We start from the raw sequence: 9691 nt of genomic DNA, 5'->3' as shown, positions 1-9691 counted from the left end.
AGCAACAGTGGTTTTTCTTGACTGTAACCTTGTTTTGAGCAGGGAATGTGTCTACCAACTTTTATATTGTACCCTCCCAAGCACTTAGTACAGAGCTTAGAAGAGTGCTTGGCACCTAGCAAGCATTTAACACATACCATAATAATAATAATTATTATTATTATTTCAATTCTCTACACATAGTAAGTACTCAATAAGTGATTGGTTGATTGACATGCCCTGGAGGCAGGAGAAGAAGCAAGACTGAGAGGAGAGGCCAAGCCTAGCGAGGTCGATCTGGGAGTCCTCTCCATAGAGACTGCTGTTGAAATCATAGAAACAAATGAGTTCTCCATAGGAATGAAAATTGAGTAGAGAAGAGGGCCCAGTACAGAAATAGGAGGGACACCCACTGCTAGGGGATGGGAGGTCTAATGAAAGGCCTAGAGAAAGAGAATGAGAAGGAGTGACCAGAGAGGTAAGAGGAGAAACAGGAGAGAGTATGTCAGAAAGACCAAGTTTGGGTAGTGGTTCCAGGAAAAGGTGGTCCCACTTTTTTTTGTCTTTTTTTTAATGGTATTTGCTAAGTGCTTACTAAGTGCCAGGCACTTCACTAAGCCCTGGGGTAGACACAAGCTAATCAGGTTGGACACAGTCCACCCATGTCCCACATAGGGCTCATAATCTTAATTTTACATTTTACAGATGAGGTAACTGAGGCACAGAGGAAAAGAAGTGACTTGCCCAAGGTCACACAATAGACAAGTGGCAGAGACAGGATTAGAACCCAGGTCTTTCTGACTCTCAGACCCATGGTCTATCCACTAGGCCATACTGGTTTTCGACATTGAAGGCGGCCAAGAAGTGGAGGATGTACTAGAATGGCTCCACTGGGGAACAAGGCAGGAGCCGAGAAGGGCAGCAGTTGCCCGAGGACTGAATTGCCCTGGACCTGTGGGTGATGTGCGCAGGTAAAGGGAGAGGCAAGATGAAAAAGAGCTGAGCCTGCCAGCAGTGGTCACGCATCCATTGGGTCTTTAGCCATCACACAGATCCACAGCTGCTGGGGATAACTCTTGGGCAGCCCCAGGATAGGACGACAGAAAGGGTGAGGGAAAAGGCCGTATGCTTCCCAAGGACATGGTGTTGTGCTGACTGAGCAGAAGAGAAGAGCCTTGGGTAAAAAAATCTCTTTGGGGAGAGCTTTTTCCTCTTTTTTCAAAACTTCTCCAAAACAAGTTCACTTTTGTTTTCCCTCGAAGCTGAGGATCATTTCTGCAGGGCCAGGCCTTGTTAGTCCCTTTGCCCAGCAGTCTCCCTTCCCACATCACCTATTTGATTCAATCACATTTCAGAAAACATCAAGCAAGACAGGAAGACAGAAATCTAGCCCGACAGAACCAATCTCGACATGTGTTTTGTGTGGCATTTGGGGTGGGAAAGGGAGACTTCCAGTATAAACTCCTAGATCAGGAGAGAGCCAGCTGGGTGGGCAAATCTTGGGCAAGTCATAACTTCTCTATGCCTCAGTTTCCTCATCTGCAAAATGGAGATTAAGATTGTGAGCACTATGTAGGACAGGGACCGTGTCCAACCTGATTTTCTTGTATCTTCTACAGCACTTAGTAAGTACTTAACACCATAGTTATAATTATATAGTGTCCAAACCATTATGACATCCAGTTAAGATGACCTCACCACTATCTCTCCACTCTCATATCCACATGTTTTAGGCTTCAGTGTGGGTAGGGAACGCATTTTCATGGTGACCACACAGCTCCCCATTGTGCTAAACACGGCAATGACATGGGATAGGCAGCTGCAGACAGCTCCATAGGTTTGCAAAGTAACAGGATCACTGGGATACTCCCCCAGAAAAGCATTTATAGGGTGCCTGTGAAAATCGAACCAGGAAGACCCTGAAACTGACACTTTTTTTAGTATCACATCTATTGGGCTCCCGACTTTTCCCTATTAAAGCTGATTTCAGGTCAAAATTCAAGATCCCTTAAGAGCTTTGTTGGAAGAGATCCAATTAATAAAAACTTTTCTACTTGAAATTTGATTTGAATCTTGAGAGGTTTCCAACATTGCTGAATAGGGTCAGGTGCCCCCTTTTCTTGTGTGGTGATTAAGTGTTTAGGAAGATTTTTTTTTCCTTCCAAATCACATACCTATTATTTGGGGGAGGGGGCGGTTCTCTTTAATTTCCAAACCAAAGAGAAAAAACTACCCACATTATTTTGACTCTTGCTCTGAGACATGCTTGGATGTGGAGTGGAGTAGCCTTTTCAAAGAGAGAAAATGCTTTTAGAAAGTAGAGTTTTATTTCAGATGGATTTAATTAAAGCCCTCCCCAGGGAAGGCTACTGCTGCCTCTGAATGCTAGCGATTGGCACAAACACATCTACTTTCAGATGGGAAGCCAACTTTCACCAGAGCCAGCTGGGACTTGGTGTTGGAACACGGGGCCAAGAGTGAGGGTCCTCTAAGAATACTTGCTCCATTGTCACCTTTCCCTATGACTTTTTTTTAAATGGTATTTAAGTGCTTACTATGTGCCAGACACTGTACTAGGCATAGGGCAGATATCAGTTAATAAGATTGTACACTATGTCCCTCAAATCCCCATTTTACAGTTGAGGTAACAGGCATAGAGAAGTTAAGTGATTTGCCCAAGGTCACCCAGCAGACTTACAAGAACACAAACACATATTCCACTCTCACCTCTATGTGATGGAGCATCCTGAAATTAATTCTCACCCTAGAAAAATTCCCAAGATGAACATCTGACCCAGGAATACAAATGTGTATGGCACTTTGCAAATTCTAAATGTTATATGTTTGAATACAGAAGGGCTAAATTCCCAAGGGAATAAAATTGTTCTGATAGGGGCATCCAATTTCAATTCTCCCCCGCCCCCCAAAAAATTATGTCTATTGTTTGGGCAGTGGTTTCCCTTAATCCAAACTGAAGAGAATAAACTACCCACATTATTTTGAGTTGAGCCAATGAGAGTCAATAATACTGATACTAGCAAACACTGAGCATTTACCTATCATAGATTCTCCACTGAGACTACCTGTTTTTCCAATTTTGCCCATTTCTAGAGCCCTGCCATATAATAGCATCTTCCTCTTATTCAGTTCCTCTCTTTTCCATTTCATTCCTGCCCTTTCATCATCATCATCATGGCATTTATTAAGCACTTACTGTGTGCCCAGCACTGTGCTAAATGTTGGGATAGATACAAGATAATCAGGTCCCACTTGGGACTCACAGTCTAAAAGGGAGGGAGAATAAGTATCATTCTATTTTTTTCTATTTTGCAGGTGAGGGAACTGAGGAATAAAGTGATTTGCCCAAGGTCACACAGCAGGTAAATAGCAGAGCTAGGATTAGAACCCAGGTTATCTGATTCTCAGGTCTGTGCTCTTTCCATTAGGCCACGCTGCTTTTTTCATGGCCAGACTTTTGGGGGCAGGGGGGGAGGGGAGAGGTTCAGAGGTGAAGGGAATGTCCTTGAGGTGTTTAAAGAGGACAGAAAGATGCCTTCCTCCCCATCCCTTCAGAAGCCATATTACACTAACTAGATTTTATTTTTAACTTTCTTTCATCTTTCCAATAGCCACTTCAAAGTGATTATCAGAGAGATGCTAATTTCACTCACTGGACTTCTAGATGTTGGTAAAGTATATGGGCTGGAATTTTCACTAGTTATTTGCAAGAGTGATTTCAATATCTGGATATTGCTTTGGCCCTGTTAACAGCTTGAAGTCCAACTCAATTCTTTCATGAAATCAGCAGTACACATAGAGAAACAGAAACCCACGACTAAGAAATTTCTTCCAGCTCCATGATGTGATTACTCCAGCAGCAGCCCAAACCCCCTGAAACTATCACTGATAACTTCCCCACTGAATGCCCAGACTAATGACTTGAGGGATATTGACAATATCCCCCTTAATAGGAGGTAAGCGTTACAAACATTGTTGGCTTACATATGCTGTGTATTCACTATAAGGATCTTCTAGCAGTCCATTCTTGCAGGTTGATTCTCACCACTGGAAAAATAAACTTATGTGACTGAGACCTTAGAGTTGTGACTGAGACCTTCGAGGTGTAGCATCTAGACTGTAAGCTCTTTTATGGGCAGGGAACATGTCTGCTAATTCTGTTGTACTGTACTCTCCTAAGTTCTTAATACAGTGCTCTGCACAGAGTAAGCACTCAAGAAATACAATCAATTGATTGATGTGCAGCTTGTTTTCAGACTTCCATGGGAATCTTGTATCTGGAGGAATTGTATCCCCTCCAGACAAATGTTTCTATTCTTCTTAACATTGCCACTTCCTCAATCAATGGTTTTTATTGAGCACTTACTGTGTGAAGAGCCCCATACTAAACGCTTAGGACAATATAGTATAACAGATTTGGTAGACACATTCCCTGCCCACAACATGCTTACAGTCTAGAGTCTACACTTCCTCCACTTACAACTCTCCCCTTCTAGACTGTGAGCTCGTTATTGGGTAGGGACTGTCCCTATATGTTGCCAACATGTACTTCCCAAGCGCTTAGTACAGTGCTCTGCACACAGTTAGCACTCAATATGATTGAATGAATTAATGAATGAACTCTCTATTACAAAAATGAGATAAATTCTCTCACATTTCTTCCAAATGCACTCTGAGCTTAGTGCACAGCCAGTACTGTTGATGAGTGGGAGCAGTAATCAATGAGTTGTATTTACTGAGACTTACTTTGTTCAGAGCACTGCACTAAACACTTGGAGAACAATGCAGTTGATACATATGATCCCTGCTTTCAAGGAGCACAGTCCGACGGTAAATAAGGCTGCCATTTTTGGGTGGGATTCATTCATTCATTCGTATTTATTGAGCACTTACTGTGTGCAGAGCACTGTACTAAGCAGCTGGGAGAATACACTATAGCAGAATTGGCAGACATCATCCCTGCCCAAGATTTTAGCTATTTCAAGCTTCCCAAACACTGCATTTCTGGGCACCTCTAAGATTAGCAGTGCTTGGTTGACGGGCATTTCAGACCCTTTCACTGTATGTGAGTCTAAAGGTGGAGACACCCCCTGGCACCTGGCAACTTCACAGACCTCTCCGCATTCCCCTGTCCAGGTATGGTCAACCCTCATAGAGATATCATCGTAGGAGACACAAACCAACCAAATCCAAAAATCGAATTGAAACCACCGAGTGCTTCTATTTACTGCTCCACCAAATCTTTGACCAAAAAATGGCACTGGAGTTCTCTGGATAGCCTTCTGATGGAAGTACAGTCCCATAGTGGGATGGTGGTGGTGGAGGAGGAAGGGGAAGAGGAGGAGAATTTGGAAGTCACCTGCTACAATGGAGGATATCTCCCCTACTCTTGGAGACTTAGAGAGCAAAGACCAGGGTTTAAGGGGGAACTGGGGCATAACAGGGGACCAGCCATAAGAGGAGAAGACAGAGGGAAGGAGGACAGAGCCCATTAGCCCCCTCTGCTAAAAATTCATCAGACCAACCCTTCATGACCTCAGCCTGTTTTGAAATCCAGACACAAAGTCCAATCATCAGTACCCTATCAATCTTGCTTTCCAACTCCCTAATTGAATAGGGAGAGATTGCATGTGTCCTACATTGCTCTCAAGGCCACAATCATTTTCTACTTTGCAATTTGCCCATTTGCTTGACAAGTGGCTTACTTTATGCCACAGAGTAGTTACATGTTGGCGTTAACTTTGAGATTTGGAAGTCTGCCTCACAGTTGTTTTCATCAGCCTGCAAAGTTGTAACCCCTTTCTGGCTGACCAGTTTCACAGTAATGATGCATTTGTTGCCAGAATAGGAATGGCCTGAGAAATATCAAGACCTTCATTTTTAATCAGAAGTTCTTAATAGGCAGCTGCCTGATTTCTTGTTTTCAATGAGAAGTAGTGAGCCCTAATGAAAAGAGCATAATCCTGGCATGTCCCTCAATATCCTCATCCGTTAAATGGGTATTAAAAATTTGCTCTCCCACCTTTTTAGAGTATGAGCCCCATATGGGACAGGGATTGTGTCCGAGCTGATTACCTTGTATCTACCCCAGTGCTTAGAATAGTACATAGTAAGTGCTTAACAAATACCAGAAATATTATTATTGACCCAACCTAATTCTTTTAGGGCCAGAGTCTAACACTGCCTTCTGATTCAAAGCCAGTTCATATCAGACACCAGATTGAATCAAATCTGCATTAAGTCTACTTTTCATCTTCAGAAACAAATGAATTCTTCACATTTAAGTCTCAACTTACCAAATCATTAAAAGAGGAATGAATTTTTAAATCATAGCTACTTAAAGTAAAACAAATTAAAAGACCTCAGGGCAATGTTTTTCATTTCAGAGCACCCACCATCAACTATCCTTAATACGTTTGGAAGAGGGAAAGTACAGAGTGTTTACAAATTACTGAAATCTTGGATTGAATAAATCACATTTATTTTCAAATCCCATATGAAAATGGCCGAAATGTGATAGTTATTTGAAAACAAGTCTCCAATCTCCTTGAAATAAGAATCACACTGAAATTTTGTGGACAAAGAATACAATTTCCCAACCCCCAGTTTCCGGGATGGAGAAATCAAAGCAGGGAAAGAATAACCCGGTAATTTGGTGTAGAAACAGAATTAAGCCTAAGGGCTCTTAACTGCAGGCTCTCATCACTCCCTGCATCCCTCCATCTCCATCTTCTCAAGGTAAGGCATTCAGATTCTCATTATATTTGGGCATGTTAGGAGGTGACATTCAGCACTTTGGTACCTAGGTTTTGAAAAGAAAAGGACAAAGAGCAAAATTAGGAGCACAGGTGTGGATGTTTATGCTCCTGACTTTGCCAGGTAAAATTCTGCTGCATTACTAGATACTGGACCTAATGAATGCATAAATGAATACTAATTGAATGAAGTGCAGAGGCTTGAGTTGTACCTGCTAAACTGGCTCTCCTTGTACATCGCTAGTCAACATAATCCTTTTTTAAAACATGGTATTTGTAAGTTCAGGGAAAACTTGGAAGAGGCAGACCAACAGCAAGATGGATAGAAACTGTAACAACAATAACGGAAGAACCATTAGAAAGGTTGCGGATTATGGCAGAGGACAGGACGTTCTGGAGGAAGTCCATGAATCGGAAATGACTTGACAGCACTTAATAATAATAATAATAATAATAATAATAATAATAATGATTTTTAAGCACTTACTAGGGCCAGGCACTGTACTAAGAACTGTGGTAGATACAAGATTACCAGGGTGGACGCAATCCCTGTCCCACCTGGGACTCCCAGTCTCAATTCCCATTTTCCAGATGAGGGAACTGAGGCACCAAGAAGTGACTTGCCTAAGGTCACACAACGGACAAGTGGCAGAGTCAGGATTAGAACTCAGGCCCTCTTACTCCCATATCTGGGCTCTTTCAACTAGGCCACCCTTCTCACAAACACATAGTTCACAACGTATAACAATAGACTGCTAGAGACAAAGACCAGCTCGAAGCGTGGGAATCAGGGAGAAGTTGCTCTCCTTGCAGACACCAACAGACAGATCAACAGGGACAGACCTGGGAAGTGGCAAATGCCACAAAAGACAATCTGCATGCATGCCCGAGTCTTTTCGACAACACCCACATGCTTGGCCACCTCAGCGTCTGTAGTAGTCATCCTCAAATAATGACTTGCAAGAAGTCAGTTGGCAAAGGTTAGGATTCTGGGGGAGGAACAGAGAAGAATCACTCTGAGGACTACCTGTAAAAACATCCCCTCTAAGGTGGTGGAAGCTTTCTCCAAGGAAAAGTCCTCCCCTTTAAACACCAGTCAAGCAAGAACTTCCAATTAGCAGACAAAAAGCACCACATTCCTGCCCAGACCAGCAACTCTCAATTATGCTGCTGAGCCAGTTACTACTTTTCCTGAGGTCCTGCAGCCTGGGTGTTTGAAGAGATGTGTTTTTCAGGAATGAATCATTCAGTGGAAACTTTTTTGTACGTTTCCAGAAATATCACAATAAATGACGCTGCTTTGAAGTAACTTTTCCATTCCTTCCTCAAGCTTGTCCTCGAAATACAATGAAATTGGGTCAGATGTCGCAAATGTTACTTGAGAGTTTTACATGTTCAATCCTACACTGGATTTTTAAAGTTTCACTCGTTTGAGTGAAGAAACAATATAAATCAGAAAAAATAAAACTTCTAAGTATCAGATTACTGAAAGGAGTTCAGTGTCCTAAATGCTTTTAAATGTTGTCCAGAATAAATTTTGAGATTTGAAGTAACCAAGGCATAGCTGCTATTGATTTTAAGTGGTTTTCTTTGAGGCTACATCTGAATTTTACTTTTTAAGTCCCAAAGACTTCCTGTTGCCCAAAGTCTTTTTCTTTTTCTCTCTGCCTGTGCCTCCTTGCAGTTAGATCCCATTATTCAGACTACGCACCGATGCTGCTAATGACAATACACAATCTGGATAATCCCCTTATGAATCTGGGCAGGGAATGTGTCCACCAACTATGTTGTGCTGTACTCTCCCAAGTGCTTAGTACAGTGCTTTGCACAAAGTAAGCACTCAATAAATGTCATTGATGGATTAACTGAGCAACTGCTGGGGTCTGAAACTGAATGGTTAATTCTCTAGCCAAATCTGATGAGATTGCCTTTGCTAAATAGATACACGTTCTCCTTTTCCCCCACCCCTGTTAAAATGGTATGGCCTCAACGGGAGGATAATTGGCACTACTCTGGGGACATTTTTCAAACCCCATGGTCCTGGAAAGTTCTTGTTGATTGCCAACATCCATGTGGACAAGAAGAAGAATTCGGCTTCAGGCATATCCAGAATCAGATGTGTGCACCCAGGCCTCCGGTTGGCTTTAGCTACTGCAATATACCCCTAGAAAAATAGTAATAATAATAATAATAATTGTGGTATTTGTTAAGAAGTTACTATGTGTCAGACACTGTAGTAAACGCAGGGGTAGATACAAGCCCATCGGGTTGGACATAGTCCCTGTCCCACAAGAGGCTCACAATCTCAATCTCCATTTTACAGATGAGGTAACAGGCCCAGAGAAGTGAAGTGACTTGCCCAAGGTCACACAGCAGAAAGTGGCACAGAAAATGCTGGCTCTCTCCCTAGGCCAAAAGACTGGTGCCAACCTAGACTCCCCCAAAGGAATACCAAAACTGGAAACAGGTGGGGGTAAAACAAGCTTCAGTTAAGTTGCAAGAGGTATGAGTCGCAAACATTCAAGCGTGTTCTAACAGATGTCTGGGCATTGGCTCAGACCAGTTAGAGGTCTGAGTTCTAACAATCACCTGTGGCATTAATAATAGTCAATATTGGCAGGCCATGTTTTTCAGATGTAAGGGTCACAAGAGGCGTATGTTTCTACAGCAATATAGTAGATGCTATCTCCTCCCCTTCAAGATGACAACCATTTTCTTCGGTGATATTTCAAAACCAATCTGGGAGACAGTTTAAGGACTAACTAGGTAAAGACCCAAATTGCTGAACTAATATCTTGGGATCTATTTCCAAAACGCCCCAAAAATCTTTCCTGAAAAGCTTCCCGGCTCCAACTGCAACACTGCACTCAGTTCTCAGAGGCCCAAGCCACAGGAATCCAAAAGATCTTTAGTACCTGTAATGCTATTATTCCTAAAAC

This window comes from Tachyglossus aculeatus, chromosome 3 (assembly GCF_015852505.1).
Source record: "Tachyglossus aculeatus isolate mTacAcu1 chromosome 3, mTacAcu1.pri, whole genome shotgun sequence".
NCBI classification, from domain to species: Eukaryota; Metazoa; Chordata; class Mammalia; order Monotremata; family Tachyglossidae; genus Tachyglossus; species Tachyglossus aculeatus.
This window is presented reverse-complemented; position numbering follows the sequence as displayed.